The sequence below is a fragment of the Aulostomus chinensis genome, chromosome 7 (assembly GCF_037954235.1).
Source record: "Aulostomus chinensis isolate RoL2024-O1b breed Wild chromosome 7, RoL_Achi_v1.0, whole genome shotgun sequence".
In the NCBI taxonomy this organism is placed as follows: domain Eukaryota; kingdom Metazoa; phylum Chordata; class Actinopteri; order Syngnathiformes; family Aulostomidae; genus Aulostomus; species Aulostomus chinensis.
In genome coordinates, this window is record NC_141326.1 from 7,557,842 (window position 1) to 7,575,196 (window position 17,355).

The window sequence follows — 17,355 nt, forward strand, 5'->3', positions numbered from 1 at the left end:
AGGTGGATTTCAGTGAGTTTTCCTCAAAATACAGGAGTTCTGCATGAAGTGTTCATTTTGGCCTTCTCTCGCTGAGAAAACACTATTTGTGACCTGTGATACAAAAATGCCATAACTTTTGTTCAAAGTGAGTTTTCAGTCAAGTTTCAACCTGAAAGCATAGAAAGATGCATAAACTTGAAGTTACAGCTTGATTTCAGTGAGTTTTCATCAAAATACAGGAGTTCTGCATGAAGTGTTCATTTTGGCCTTCTCTCGCTGAGAAAACGCTATTTGTGACCTGCGACACAAAACAGCCATAACTTTTGTTCAAAGTGAGTTTTCAGTCAAGTTTCAACCTGAAAGCATAGAAAGATGCATTAACTTGAAGTTACAGGTGGATTTCAGTGAGTTTTCCTCAAAATACAGGAGTTATGCATGAAGTGTTCATTTTGGCCTTCTCTCGCTGAGAAAACGCTATTTGTGACCTGCGACACAAAACAGCCATAACTTTTGTTCAAAGTGAGTTTTCAGTCAAGTTTCAACCTGAAAGCATAGAAAGATGCATAAACTTGAAGTTACAGCTTGATTTCAGTGAGTTTTCATCAAAATACAGGAGTTATGCATGAAGTGTTCATTTTGGCCTTCTCTCGCTGAGAAAACACTATTTGTGACCTGTGATACAAAAATGCCATAACTTTTTTTAAAAGTGAGTTTTCAGTCAAGTTTCAACCTGAAAGCATAGAAAGATGCATAAACTTGAAGTTACAGCTTGATTTCAGTGAGTTTTCCTCAAAATACAGGAGTTCTGCATGAAGTGTTCATTTTGGCCTTCTCTCGCTGAGAAAACGCTATTTGTGACCTGCGACACAAAACAGCCATAACTTTTGTTCAAAGTGAGTTTTCAGTCAAGTTTCAACCTGAAAGCATAGAAAGATGCATAAACTTGAAGTTACAGGTGGATTTCAGTGAGTTTTCCTCAAAATACAGGAGTTCTGCATGAAGTGTTCATTTTGGCCTTCTCTCGCTGAGAAAACACTATTTGTGACCTGTGATACAAAAATGCCATAACTTTTGTTCAAAGTGAGTTTTCAGTCAAGTTTCAACCTGAAAGCATAGAAAGATGCATAAACTTGAAGTTACAGCTTGATTTCAGTGAGTTTTCATCAAAATACAGGAGTTCTGCATGAAGTGTTCATTTTGGCCTTCTCTCGCTGAGAAAACGCTATTTGTGACCTGCGACACAAAACAGCCATAACTTTTGTTCAAAGTGAGTTTTCAGTCAAGTTTCAACCTGAAAGCATAGAAAGATGCATTAACTTGAAGTTACAGGTGGATTTCAGTGAGTTTTCCTCAAAATACAGGAGTTATGCATGAAGTGTTCATTTTGGCCTTCTCTCGCTGAGAAAACACTATTTGTGACCTGTGATACAAAAATGCCATAACTTTTTTTAAAAGTGAGTTTTCAGTCAAGTTTCAACCTGAAAGCATAGAAAGATGCATAAACTTGAAGTTACAGGTGGATTTCAGTGAGTTTTCCTCAAAATACAGGAGTTATGCATGAAGTGTTCATTTTGGCCTTCTCTAGCTGAGAAAACGCTATTTGTGACCTGCGTCACAAAACAGCCATAACTTTTGTTCAAAGTGAGTTTTCAGTCAAGTTTCAACCTGAAAGCATAGAAAGATGAATAAACTTGAAGTTACAACTTGATTTCAGTGACTTTTCATCAAAATACAGGAGTTATGCATGAAGATTTCATTTTGGCCTTCTATCGCTGAGAAAACACTATTTGTGACCTGTGATACAAAAATGCCATAACTTTTTTTAAAAGTGAGTTTTCAGTCAAGTTTCAACCTGAAAGCATAGAAAGATGCATAAACTTGAAGTTACAGGTGGATTTCAGTGAGTTTTCATCAAAATACAGGAGTTATGCATGAAGTGTTCATTTTGGCCTTCCCTCGCTGAGAAAACGCTATTTGTGACCTGCGACACAAAACAGCCATAACTTTTGTTCAAAGTGAGTTTTCAGTCAAGTTTCAACCTGAAAGCATAGAAAGATGCATAAACTTGAAGTTACAACTTGATTTCAGTGAGTTTTCATCAAAATACAGGAGTTATGCATGAAGTGTTCATTTTGGCCTTCCCTCGCTGAGAAAACGCTATTTGTGACCTGCGACACAAAACAGCCATAACTTTTGTTCAAAGTGAGTTTTCAGTCAAGTTTCAACCTGAAAGCATAGAAAGATGCATAAACTTGAAGTTACAACTTGATTTCAGTGAGTTTTCCTCAAAATACAGGAGTTATGCATGAAGTGTTCATTTTGGCCTTCTCTCGCTGAGAAAACGCTATTTGTGACCTGCGACACAAAACAGCCATAACTTTTGTTCAAAGTGAGTTTTCAGTCAAGTTTCAACCTGAAAGCATAGAAAGATGCATAAACTTGAAGTTACAGCTTGATTTCAGTGAGTTTTCATCAAAATACAGGAGTTATGCATGAGGTGTTCATTTTGGCCTTCTCTCGCTGAGAAAACACTATTTGTGACCTGTGATACAAAAATGCCATAACTTTTTTTAAAAGTGAGTTTTCAGTCAAGTTTCAACCTGAAAGCATAGAAAGATGCATAAACTTGAAGTTACAGGTGGATTTCAGTGAGTTTTCATCAAAATACAGGAGTTATGCATGAAGTGTTCATTTTGGCCTTCTCTCGCTGAGAAAACACTATTTGTGACCTGTGATACAAAAATGCCATAACTTTTGTTCAAAGTGAGTTTTCAGTCAAGTTTCAACCTGAAAGCATAGAAAGATGCATAAACTTGAAGTTACAGCTTGATTTCAGTGAGTTTTCATCAAAATACAGGAGTTATGCATGAAGTGTTCATTTTGGCCTTCTCTCGCTGAGAAAACACTATTTGTGACCTGTGATACAAAAATGCCATAACTTTTTTTAAAAGTGAGTTTTCAGTCAAGTTTCAACCTGAAAGCATAGAAAGATGCATAAACTTAAAGTTACAGGTTGATTTCAGTGAGTTTTCCTCAAAATACAGGAGTTCTGCATGAAGTGTTCATTTTGGCCTTCCCTCGCTAAGAAAACGCTATTTGTGACCTGCGACACAAAACAGCCATAACTTTTGTTCAAAGTGAGTTTTCAGTCAAGTTTCAACCTGAAAGCATAGAAAGATGCATAAACTTGAAGTTACAACTTGATTTCAGTGAGTTTTCATCAAAATACAGGAGTTATGCATGAAGTGTTCATTTTGGCCTTCCCTCGCTGAGAAAACGCTATTTGTGACCTGCGACACAAAACAGCCATAACTTTTGTTCAAAGTGAGTTTTCAGTCAAGTTTCAACCTGAAAGCATAGAAAGATGCATAAACTTGAAGTTACAGCTTGATTTCAGTGAGTTTTCATCAAAATACAGGAGTTATGTATGAAGTGTTCATTTTGGCCTTCTCTCGCTGAGAAAACACTATTTGTGACCTGTGATACAAAAATGCCATAACTTTTTTTAAAAGTGAGTTTTCAGTCAAGTTTCAACCTGAAAGCATAGAAAGATGCATAAACTTAAAGTTACAGGTTGATTTCAGTGAGTTTTCCTCAAAATACAGGAGTTATGCATGAAGTGTTCATTTTGGCCTTCCCTCGCTAAGAAAACGCTATTTGTGACCTGCGACACAAAACAGCCATAACTTTTGTTCAAAGTGAGTTTTCAGTCAAGTTTCAACCTGAAAGCATAGAAAGATGCATAAACTTGAAGTTACAGCTTGATTTCAGTGAGTTTTCATCAAAATACAGGAGTTATGCATGAAGTGTTCATTTTGGCCTTCTCTCGCTGAGAAAACACTATTTGTGACCTGTGATACAAAAATGCCATAACTTTTTTTAAAAGTGAGTTTTCAGTCAAGTTTCAACCTGAAAGCATAGAAAGATGCATAAACTTGAAGTTACAGCTTGATTTCAGTGAGTTTTCCTCAAAATATAGGAGTTCTGCATGAAGTGTTCATTTTGGCCTTCTCTCGCTGAGAAAACGCTATTTGTGACCTGCGACACAAAACAGCCATAACTTTTGTTCAAAGTGAGTTTTCAGTCAAGTTTCAACCTGAAAGCATAGAAAGATGCATAAACTTAAAGTTACAGGTTGATTTCAGTGAGTTTTCCTCAAAATACAGGAGTTCTGCATGAAGTGTTCATTTTGGCCTTCCCTCGCTAAGAAAACGCTATTTGTGACCTGCGACACAAAACAGCCATAACTTTTGTTCAAAGTGAGTTTTCAGTCAAGTTTCAACCTGAAAGCATAGAAAGATGCATAAACTTGAAGTTACAACTTGATTTCAGTGAGTTTTCATCAAAATACAGGAGTTATGCATGAAGTGTTCATTTTGGCCTTCCCTCGCTGAGAAAACGCTATTTGTGACCTGCGACACAAAACAGCCATAACTTTTGTTCAAAGTGAGTTTTCAGTCAAGTTTCAACCTGAAAGCATAGAAAGATGCATAAACTTGAAGTTACAGCTTGATTTCAGTGAGTTTTCATCAAAATACAGGAGTTATGTATGAAGTGTTCATTTTGGCCTTCTCTCGCTGAGAAAACACTATTTGTGACCTGTGATACAAAAATGCCATAACTTTTTTTAAAAGTGAGTTTTCAGTCAAGTTTCAACCTGAAAGCATAGAAAGATGCATAAACTTAAAGTTACAGGTTGATTTCAGTGAGTTTTCCTCAAAATACAGGAGTTATGCATGAAGTGTTCATTTTGGCCTTCCCTCGCTAAGAAAACGCTATTTGTGACCTGCGACACAAAACAGCCATAACTTTTGTTCAAAGTGAGTTTTCAGTCAAGTTTCAACCTGAAAGCATAGAAAGATGCATAAACTTGAAGTTACAGCTTGATTTCAGTGAGTTTTCCTCAAAATATAGGAGTTATGCATGAAGTGTTCATTTTGGCCTTCTCTCGCTGAGAAAACGCTATTTGTGACCTGCGACACAAAACAGCCATAACTTTTGTTCAAAGTGAGTTTTCAGTCAAGTTTCAACCTGAAAGCATAGAAAGATGCATAAACTTGAAGTTACAGCATGATTTCAGTGAGTTTTCATCAAAATACAGGAGTTATGCATGAAGTGTTCATTTTGGCCTTCTCTCGCTGAGAAAACACTATTTGTGACCTGTGATACAAAAATGCCATAACTTTTTTAAAAGTGAGTTTTCAGTCAAGTTTCAACCTGAAAGCATAGAAAGATGCATAAACTTGAAGTTACAGGTGGATTTCAGTGAGTTTTCCTCAAAATACAGGAGTTCTGCATGAAGTGTTCATTTTGGCCTTCTCTCGCTGAGAAAACGCTATTTGTGACCTGCGACACAAAACAGCCATAACTTTTGTTCAAAGTGAGTTTTCAGTCAAGTTTCAACCTGAAAGCATAGAAAGATGCATAAACTTGAAGTTACAGGTGGATTTCAGTGAGTTTTCCTCAAAATACAGGAGTTATGCATGAAGTGTTCATTTTGGCCTTCTCTCGCTGAGAAAACGCTATTTGTGACCTGCGACACAAAACAGCCATAACTTTTGTTCAAAGTGAGTTTTCAGTCAAGTTTCAACCTGAAAGCATAGAAAGATGCATAAATATGAAGTTACAGCTTGATTTCAGTGAGTTTTCATCAAAATACAGGAGTTCTGCATGAAGTGTTCATTTTGGCCTTCTCTCGCTGAGAAAACACTATTTGTGACCTGTGATACAAAAATGCCATAACTTTTTTTAAAAGTGAGTTTTCAGTCAAGGTTCAACCTGAAAGCATAGAAAGATGCATAAACTTGAAGTTACAGGTGGATTTCAGTGAGTTTTCATCAAAATACAGGAGTTATGCATGAAGTGTTCATTTTGGCCTTCTCTCGCTGAGAAAACACTATTTGTGACCTGTGATACAAAAATGCCATAACTTTTGTTCAAAGTGAGGTTTTCAGTCAAGTTTCAACCTGAAAGCATAGAAAGATGCATAAACTTGAAGTTACAGCTTGATTTCAGTGAGTTTTCATCAAAATACAGGCGTTCTGCATGAAGTGTTCATTTTGGCCTTCTCTCGCTGAGAAAACGCTATTTGTGACCTGCGACACAAAACAGCCATAACTTTTGTTCAAAGTGAGTTTTCAGTCAAGTTTCAACCTGAAAGCATAGAAAGATGCATAAACTTGAAGTTACAGGTGGATTTCAGTGAGTTTTCCTCAAAATACAGGAGTTATGCATGAAGTGTTCATTTTGGCCTTCTCTCGCTGAGAAAACGCTATTTGTGACCTGCGACACAAACAGCCATAACTTTTGTTCAAAGTGAGTTTTCAGTCAAGTTTCAACCTGGAAAGCATAGAAAGATGCATAAACTTGAAGTTACAGCTTGATTTCAGTGAGTTTTCATCAAAATACAGGAGTTCTGCATGAAGTGTTCATTTTGGCCTTCTCTCGCTGAGAAAACACTATTTGTGACCTGTGATACAAAAATGCCATAACTTTTTTTAAAAGTGAGTTTTCAGTCAAGGTTCAACCTGAAAGCATAGAAAGATGCATAAACTTGAAGTTACAGGTGATTTCAGTGAGTTTTCATCAAAATACAGGAGTTATGCATGAAGTGTTCATTTTGGCCTTCTCTCGCTGAGAAAACACTATTTGTGACCTGTGATACAAAAATGCCATAACTTTTGTTCAAAGTGAGTTTTCAGTCAAGTTTCAACCTGAAAGCATAGAAAGATGCATAAACTTGAAGTTACAGCTTGATTTCAGTGAGTTTTCCTCAAAATACAGGAGTTCTGCATGAAGTGTTCATTTTGGCCTTCTCTCGCTGAGAAAAACGCTATTTGTGACCTGCGACACAAAACAGCCATAACTTTTGTTCAAAGTGAGTTTTCAGTCAAGTTTCAACCTGAAAGCATAGAAAGATGCATTAACTTGAAGTTACAGCTTGATTTCAGTGAGTTTTCATCAAAATACAGGAGTTATGCATGAAGTGTTCATTTTGGCCTTCTCTCGCTGAGAAAACACTATTTGTGACCTGTGATACAAAAAATGCCATAACTTTTTTTAAAAGTGAGTTTTCAGGTCAAGTTTTTCAACCTGAAAGCATAGAAAGATGCATAAACTTGAAGTTACAGGTGGATTTCAGTGAGTTTTCCTCAAAATACAGGAGTTATGCATGAAGTGTTCATTTTGGCCTTCTCTCGCTGAGAAAACGCTATTTGTGACCTGCGACACAAAACAGCCATAACTTTTGTTCAAAGTGAGTTTTCAGTCAAGTTTCAACCTGAAAGCATAGAAAGATGCATAAACTTGAAGTTACAGGTGGATTTCAGTGAGTTTTCCTCAAAATACAGGAGTTATGCATGAAGTGTTCATTTTGGCCTTCTCTCGCTGAGAAAACGCTATTTGTGACCTGCGACACAAAACAGCCATAACTTTTGTTCAAAGTGAGTTTTCAGTCAAGTTTCAACCTGAAAGCATAGAAAGATGCATAAACTTGAAGTTACAGATTGATTTCAGTGAGTTTTCATCAAAATACAGGAGTTCTGCATGAAGTGTTCATTTTGGCCTTCTCTCGCTGAGAAAACACTATTTGTGACCTGTGATACAAAAATGCCATAACTTTTTTTAAAAGTGAGTTTTCAGTCAAGGTTCAACCCTGAAAGCCCCCCCATAGAAAGATGCATAAACTTGAAGTTACAGGTGGATTTCAGTGAGTTTTCATCAAAATACAGGAGTTATGCATGAAGTGTTCATTTTGGCCTTCTCTCGCTGAGAAAACACTATTTGTGACCTGTGATACAAAAATGCCATAACTTTTTTTAAAAGTGAGTTTTCAGTCAAGTTTCAACCTGAAAGCATAGAAAGATGCATAAACTTGAAGTTACAGCTTGATTTCAGTGAGTTTTCATCAAAATACAGGAGTTATGCATGAGGTGTTCATTTTGGCCTTCTCTCGCTGAGAAAACGCTATTTGTGACCTGTGATACAAAAATGCCATAACTTTTTTTAAAAGTGAGTTTTCAGTCAAGTTTCAACCTGAAAGCATAGAAAGATGCATAAACTTGAAGTTACAGGTGGATTTCAGTGAGTTTTCATCAGGAGTTATGCATGAAGTGTTCATTTTGGCCTTCTCTCGCTGAGAAAACACTATTTGTGACCTGTGATACAAAAATGCCATAACTTTTTTTAAAAGTGAGTTTTCAGTCAAGTTTCAACCTGAAAGCATAGAAAGATGCATAAACTTGAAGTTACAGGTGGATTTCAGTGAGTTTTCCTCAAAATACAGGAGTTATGCATGAAGTGTTCATTTTGGCCTTCTCTCGCTGAGAAAACGCTATTTGTGACCTGCGACACAAAACAGCCATAACTTTTGTTCAAAGTGAGTTTTCAGTCAAGTTTCAACCTGAAAGCATAGAAAGATGCATAAACTTGAAGTTACAGCTTGATTTCAGTGAGTTTTCATCAAAATACAGGAGTTATGCATGAAGTGTTCATTTTGGCCTTCTCTCGCTGAGAAAACACTATTTGTGACCTGTGATACAAAAATGCCATAACTTTTTTAAAAGTGAGTTTTCAGTCAAGTTTCAACCTGAAAGCATAGAAAGATGCATAAACTTGAAGTTACAGGTGGATTTCAGTGAGTTTTCATCAAAATACAGGAGTTATGCATGAAGTGTTCATTTTGGCCTTCTCTCGCTGAGAAAACACTATTTGTGACCTGTGATACAAAAATGCCATAACTTTTGTTCAAAGTGAGTTTTCAGTCAAGTTTCAACCTGAAAGCATAGAAAGATGCATAAATTTGAAGTTACAGCTTGATTTCAGTGAGTTTTCATCAAAATACAGGAGTTATGCATGAAGTGTTCATTTTGGCCTTCTCTCGCTGAGAAAACACTATTTGTGACCTGTGATACAAAAATGCCATAACTTTTTTTAAAAGTGAGTTTTCAGTCAAGTTTCAACCTGAAAGCATAGAAAGATGCATTAACTTGAAGTTACAGCTTGATTTCAGTGAGTTTTCATCAAAATACAGGAGTTCTGCATGAAGTGTTCATTTTGGCCTTCTCTCGCTGAGAAAACGCTATTTGTGACCTGCGACACAAAACAGCCATAACTTTTGTTCAAAGTGAGTTTTCAGTCAAGTTTCAACCTGGAAGCATAGAAAGATGCATAAACTTGAAGTTACAGGTGGATTTCAGTGAGTTTTCCTCAAAATACAGGAGTTCTGCATGAAGTGTTCATTTTGGCCTTCTCTCGCTGAGAAAACACTATTTGTGACCTGTGATACAAAAATGCCATAACTTTTGTTCAAAGTGAGTTTTCAGTCAAGTTTCAACCTGAAAGCATAGAAAGATGCATAAACTTGAAGTTACAGCTTGATTTCAGTGAGTTTTCATCAAAATACAGGAGTTCTGCATGAAGTGTTCATTTTGGCCTTCTCTCGCTGAGAAAACGCTATTTGTGACCTGCGACACAAAACAGCCATAACTTTTGTTCAAAGTGAGTTTTCAGTCAAGTTTCAACCTGAAAGCATAGAAAGATGCATTAACTTGAAGTTACAGGTGGATTTCAGTGAGTTTTCCTCAAAATACAGGAGTTATGCATGAAGTGTTCATTTTGGCCTTCTCTCGCTGAGAAAACGCTATTTGTGACCTGCGACACAAAACAGCCATAACTTTTGTTCAAAGTGAGTTTTCAGTCAAGTTTCAACCTGAAAGCATAGAAAGATGCATAAACTTGAAGTTACAGCTTGATTTCAGTGAGTTTTCATCAAAATACAGGAGTTATGCATGAAGATTTCATTTTGGCCTTCCATCGCTGAGAAAACACTATTTGTGACCTGTGATACAAAAATGCCATAACTTTTTTTAAAAGTGAGTTTTCAGTCAAGTTTCAACCTGAAAGCATAGAAAGATGCATAAACTTGAAGTTACAGCTTGATTTCAGTGAGTTTTCCTCAAAATACAGGAGTTATGCATGAAGTGTTCATTTTGGCCTTCCCTCGCTGTGAAAACGCTATTTGTGACCTGCGACACAAAACAGCCATAACTTTTGTTCAAAGTGAGTTTTCAGTCAAGTTTCAACCTGAAAGCATAGAAAGATGCATAAACCTGAAGTTACAACTTGATTTCAGTGAGTTTTCATCAAAATACAGGAGTTATGCATGAAGTGTTCATTTTGGCCTTCCCTCGCTGAGAAAACGCTATTTGTGACCTGCGACACAAAACAGCCATAACTTTTGTTCAAAGTGAGTTTTCAGTCAAGTTTCAACCTGAAAGCATAGAAAGATGCATAAACTTGAAGTTACAGCTTGATTTCAGTGAGTTTTCATCAAAATACAGGAGTTCTGCATGAAGTGTTCATTTTGGCCTTCTCTCGCTGAGAAAACGCTATTTGTGACCTGCGACACAAAACAGCCATAACTTTTGTTCAAAGTGAGTTTTCAGTCAAGTTTCAACCTGAAAGCATAGAAAGATGCATTAACTTGAAGTTACAGGTGGATTTCAGTGAGTTTTCCTCAAAATACAGGAGTTATGCATGAAGTGTTCATTTTGGCCTTCTCTCGCTGAGAAAACGCTATTTGTGACCTGCGACACAAAACAGCCATAACTTTTGTTCAAAGTGAGTTTTCAGTCAAGTTTCAACCTGAAAGCATAGAAAGATGCATAAACTTGAAGTTACAGCTTGATTTCAGTGAGTTTTCATCAAAATACAGGAGTTATGCATGAAGATTTCATTTTGGCCTTCTATCGCTGAGAAAACACTATTTGTGACCTGTGATACAAAAATGCCATAACTTTTTTTAAAAGTGAGTTTTCAGTCAAGTTTCAACCTGAAAGCATAGAAAGATGCATAAACTTGAAGTTACAGCTTGATTTCAGTGAGTTTTCCTCAAAATACAGGAGTTATGCATGAAGTGTTCATTTTGGCCTTCCCTCGCTGTGAAAACGCTATTTGTGACCTGCGACACAAAACAGCCATAACTTTTGTTCAAAGTGAGTTTTCAGTCAAGTTTCAACCTGAAAGCATAGAAAGATGCATAAACCTGAAGTTACAACTTGATTTCAGTGAGTTTTCATCAAAATACAGGAGTTATGCATGAAGTGTTCATTTTGGCCTTCCCTCGCTGAGAAAACGCTATTTGTGACCTGCGACACAAAACAGCCATAACTTTTGTTCAAAGTGAGTTTTCAGTCAAGTTTCAACCTGAAAGCATAGAAAGATGCATAAACTTGAAGTTACAACTTGATTTCAGTGAGTTTTCCTCAAAATACAGGAGTTATGCATGAAGTGTTCATTTTGGCCTTCTCTCGCTGAGAAAACGCTATTTGTGACCTGCGACACAAAACAGCCATAACTTTTGTTCAAAGTGAGTTTTCAGTCAAGTTTCAACCTGAAAGCATAGAAAGATGCATAAACTTGAAGTTACAGCTTGATTTCAGTGAGTTTTCATCAAAATACAGGAGTTATGCATGAAGTGTTCATTTTGGCCTTCCCTCGCTGAGAAAACGCTATTTGTGACCTGTGATACAAAAATGCCATAACTTTTTTTAAAAGTGAGTTTTCAGTCAAGTTTCAACCTGAAAGCATAGAAAGATGCATAAACTTGAAGTTACAGGTGGATTTCAGTGAGTTTTCATCAAAATACAGGAGTTATGCATGAAGTGTTCATTTTGGCCTTCTCTCGCTGAGAAAACACTATTTGTGACCTGTGATACAAAAATGCCATAACTTTTGTTCAAAGTGAGTTTTCAGTCAAGTTTCAACCTGAAAGCATAGAAAGATGCATAAACTTGAAGTTACAGCTTGATTTCAGTGAGTTTTCATCAAAATACAGGAGTTATGCATGAAGTGTTCATTTTGGCCTTCTCTCGCTGAGAAAACACTATTTGTGACCTGTGATACAAAAATGCCATAACTTTTTTTAAAAGTGAGTTTTCAGTCAAGTTTCAACCTGAAAGCATAGAAAGATGCATAAACTTGAAGTTACAGCTTGATTTCAGTGAGTTTTCCTCAAAATACAGGAGTTCTGCATGAAGTGTTCATTTTGGCCTTCTCTCGCTGAGAAAACGCTATTTGTGACCTGCGACACAAAACAGCCATAACTTTTGTTCAAAGTGAGTTTTCAGTCAAGTTTCAACCTGAAAGCATAGAAAGATGCATAAACTTGAAGTTACAGGTGGATTTCAGTGAGTTTTCCTCAAAATACAGGAGTTCTGCATGAAGTGTTCATTTTGGCCTTCTCTCGCTGAGAAAACACTATTTGTGACCTGTGATACAAAAATGCCATAACTTTTGTTCAAAGTGAGTTTTCAGTCAAGTTTCAACCTGAAAGCATAGAAAGATGCATAAACTTGAAGTTACAGCTTGATTTCAGTGAGTTTTCATCAAAATACAGGAGTTCTGCATGAAGTGTTCATTTTGGCCTTCTCTCGCTGAGAAAACGCTATTTGTGACCTGCGACACAAAACAGCCATAACTTTTGTTCAAAGTGAGTTTTCAGTCAAGTTTCAACCTGAAAGCATAGAAAGATGCATTAACTTGAAGTTACAGGTGGATTTCAGTGAGTTTTCCTCAAAATACAGGAGTTATGCATGAAGTGTTCATTTTGGCCTTCTCTCGCTGAGAAAACGCTATTTGTGACCTGCGACACAAAACAGCCATAACTTTTGTTCAAAGTGAGTTTTCAGTCAAGTTTCAACCTGAAAGCATAGAAAGATGCATAAACTTGAAGTTACAGCTTGATTTCAGTGAGTTTTCATCAAAATACAGGAGTTATGCATGAAGTGTTCATTTTGGCCTTCTCTCGCTGAGAAAACACTATTTGTGACCTGTGATACAAAAATGCCATAACTTTTTTTAAAAGTGAGTTTTCAGTCAAGTTTCAACCTGAAAGCATAGAAAGATGCATAAACTTGAAGTTACAGGTGGATTTCAGTGAGTTTTCCTCAAAATACAGGAGTTATGCATGAAGTGTTCATTTTGGCCTTCTCTCGCTGAGAAAACGCTATTTGTGACCTGCGTCACAAAATAGCCATAACTTTTGTTCAAAGTGAGTTTTCAGTCAAGTTTCAACCTGAAAGCATAGAAAGATGCATAAACTTGAAGTTACAACTTGATTTCAGTGACTTTTCATCAAAATACAGGAGTTATGCATGAAGATTTCATTTTGGCCTTCTATCGCTGAGAAAACACTATTTGTGACCTGTGATACAAAAATGCCATAACTTTTTTTAAAAGTGAGTTTTCAGTCAAGTTTCAACCTGAAAGCATAGAAAGATGCATAAACTTGAAGTTACAGGTGGATTTCAGTGAGTTTTCCTCAAAATACAGGAGTTATGCATGAAGTGTTCATTTTGGCCTTCCCTCGCTGAGAAAACGCTATTTGTGACCTGCGACACAAAACAGCCATAACTTTTGTTCAAAGTGAGTTTTCAGTCAAGTTTCAACCTGAAAGCATAGAAAGATGCATAAACTTGAAGTTACAACTTGATTTCAGTGAGTTTTCATCAAAATACAGGAGTTATACATGAAGTGTTCATTTTGGCCTTCCCTCGCTGAGAAAACGCTATTTGTGACCTGCGACACAAAACAGCCATAACTTTTGTTCAAAGTGAGTTTTCAGTCAAGTTTCAACCTGAAAGCATAGAAAGATGCATAAACTTGAAGTTACAACTTGATTTCAGTGAGTTTTCCTCAAAATACAGGAGTTATGCATGAAGTGTTCATTTTGGCCTTCTCTCGCTGAGAAAACGCTATTTGTGACCTGCGACACAAAACAGCCATAACTTTTGTTCAAAGTGAGTTTTCAGTCAAGTTTCAACCTGAAAGCATAGAAAGATGCATAAACTTGAAGTTACAGCTTGATTTCAGTGAGTTTTCATCAAAATACAGGAGTTATGCATGAGGTGTTCGTTTTGGCCTTCTCTCGCTGAGAAAACACTATTTGTGACCTGTGATACAAAAATGCCATAACTTTTTTTAAAAGTGAGTTTTCAGTCAAGTTTCAACCTGAAAGCATAGAAAGATGCATAAACTTGAAGTTACAGGTGGATTTCAGTGAGTTTTCATCAAAATACAGGAGTTATGCATGAAGTGTTCATTTTGGCCTTCTCTCGCTGAGAAAACACTATTTGTGACCTGTGATACAAAAATGCCATAACTTTTGTTCAAAGTGAGTTTTCAGTCAAGTTTCAACCTGAAAGCATAGAAAGATGCATAAACTTGAAGTTACAGCTTGATTTCAGTGAGTTTTCATCAAAATACAGGAGTTATGCATGAAGTGTTCATTTTGGCCTTCTCTCGCTGAGAAAACACTATTTGTGACCTGTGATACAAAAATGCCATAACTTTTTTTAAAAGTGAGTTTTCAGTCAAGTTTCAACCTGAAAGCATAGAAAGATGCATAAACTTAAAGTTACAGGTTGATTTCAGTGAGTTTTCCTCAAAATACAGGAGTTCTGCATGAAGTGTTCATTTTGGCCTTCCCTCGCTAAGAAAACGCTATTTGTGACCTGCGACACAAAACAGCCATAACTTTTGTTCAAAGTGAGTTTTCAGTCAAGTTTCAACCTGAAAGCATAGAAAGATGCATAAACTTGAAGTTACAACTTGATTTCAGTGAGTTTTCCTCAAAATACAGGAGTTATGCATGAAGTGTTCATTTTGGCCTTCTCTCGCTGAGAAAACGCTATTTGTGACCTGCGACACAAAACAGCCATAACTTTTGTTCAAAGTGAGTTTTCAGTCAAGTTTCAACCTGAAAGCATAGAAAGATGCATAAACTTGAAGTTACAGCTTGATTTCAGTGAGTTTTCATCAAAATACAGGAGTTATGCATGAGGTGTTCATTTTGGCCTTCTCTCGCTGAGAAAACACTATTTGTGACCTGTGATACAAAAATGCCATAACTTTTTTTAAAAGTGAGTTTTCAGTCAAGTTTCAACCTGAAAGCATAGAAAGATGCATAAACTTGAAGTTACAGGTGGATTTCAGTGAGTTTTCATCAAAATACAGGAGTTATGCATGAAGTGTTCATTTTGGCCTTCTCTCGCTGAGAAAACACTATTTGTGACCTGTGATACAAAAATGCCATAACTTTTGTTCAAAGTGAGTTTTCAGTCAAGTTTCAACCTGAAAGCATAGAAAGATGCATAAACTTGAAGTTACAGCTTGATTTCAGTGAGTTTTCATCAAAATACAGGAGTTATGCATGAAGTGTTCATTTTGGCCTTCTCTCGCTGAGAAAACACTATTTGTGACCTGTGATACAAAAATGCCATAACTTTTTTTAAAAGTGAGTTTTCAGTCAAGTTTCAACCTGAAAGCATAGAAAGATGCATAAACTTAAAGTTACAGGTTGATTTCAGTGAGTTTTCCTCAAAATACAGGAGTTCTGCATGAAGTGTTCATTTTGGCCTTCCCTCGCTAAGAAAACGCTATTTGTGACCTGCGACACAAAACAGCCATAACTTTTGTTCAAAGTGAGTTTTCAGTCAAGTTTCAACCTGAAAGCATAGAAAGATGCATAAACTTGAAGTTACAACTTGATTTCAGTGAGTTTTCCTCAAAATACAGGAGTTATGCATGAAGTGTTCATTTTGGCCTTCTCTCGCTGAGAAAACGCTATTTGTGACCTGCGACACAAAACAGCCATAACTTTTGTTCAAAGTGAGTTTTCAGTCAAGTTTCAACCTGAAAGCATAGAAAGATGCATAAACTTGAAGTTACAGCTTGATTTCAGTGAGTTTTCATCAAAATACAGGAGTTATGCATGAGGTGTTCATTTTGGCCTTCTCTCGCTGAGAAAACACTATTTGTGACCTGTGATACAAAAATGCCATAACTTTTTTTAAAAGTGAGTTTTCAGTCAAGTTTCAACCTGAAAGCATAGAAAGATGCATAAACTTGAAGTTACAGGTGGATTTCAGTGAGTTTTCATCAAAATACAGGAGTTATGCATGAAGTGTTCATTTTGGCCTTCTCTCGCTGAGAAAACACTATTTGTGACCTGTGATACAAAAATGCCATAACTTTTGTTCAAAGTGAGTTTTCAGTCAAGTTTCAACCTGAAAGCATAGAAAGATGCATAAACTTGAAGTTACAGCTTGATTTCAGTGAGTTTTCATCAAAATACAGGAGTTATGCATGAAGTGTTCATTTTGGCCTTCTCTCGCTGAGAAAACACTATTTGTGACCTGTGATACAAAAATGCCATAACTTTTTTTAAAAGTGAGTTTTCAGTCAAGTTTCAACCTGAAAGCATAGAAAGATGCATAAACTTAAAGTTACAGGTTGATTTCAGTGAGTTTTCCTCAAAATACAGGAGTTCTGCATGAAGTGTTCATTTTGGCCTTCCCTCGCTAAGAAAACGCTATTTGTGACCTGCGACACAAAACAGCCATAACTTTTGTTCAAAGTGAGTTTTCAGTCAAGTTTCAACCTGAAAGCATAGAAAGATGCATAAACTTGAAGTTACAACTTGATTTCAGTGAGTTTTCATCAAAATACAGGAGTTATGCATGAAGTGTTCATTTTGGCCTTCCCTCGCTGAGAAAACGCTATTTGTGACCTGCGACACAAAACAGCCATAACTTTTGTTCAAAGTGAGTTTTCAGTCAAGTTTCAACCTGAAAGCATAGAAAGATGCATAAACTTGAAGTTACAGCTTGATTTCAGTGAGTTTTCATCAAAATACAGGAGTTATGTATGAAGTGTTCATTTTGGCCTTCTCTCGCTGAGAAAACACTATTTGTGACCTGTGATACAAAAATGCCATAACTTTTTTTAAAAGTGAGTTTTCAGTCAAGTTTCAACCTGAAAGCATAGAAAGATGCATAAACTTAAAGTTACAGGTTGATTTCAGTGAGTTTTCCTCAAAATACAGGAGTTATGCATGAAGTGTTCATTTTGGCCTTCCCTCGCTAAGAAAACGCTATTTGTGACCTGCGACACAAAACAGCCATAACTTTTGTTCAAAGTGAGTTTTCAGTCAAGTTTCAACCTGAAAGCATAGAAAGATGCATAAACTTGAAGTTACAACTTGATTTCAGTGAGCTTTCATCAAAATACAGGAGTTCTGCATGAAGTGTTCATTTTGGCCTTCCCTCGCTGAGAAAACGCTATTTGTGACCTGCGACACAAAACAGCCATAACTTTTGTTCAAAGTGAGTTTTCAGTCAAGTTTCAACCTGAAAGCATAGAAAGATGCATAAACTTGAAGTTACAGCTTGATTTCAGTGAGTTTTCATCAAAATACAGGAGTTATGCATGAAGTGTTCATTTTGGCCTTCTCTCGCTGAGAAAACACTATTTGTGACCTGTGATACAAAAATGCCATAACTTTTTTTAAAAGTGAGTTTTCAGTCAAGTTTC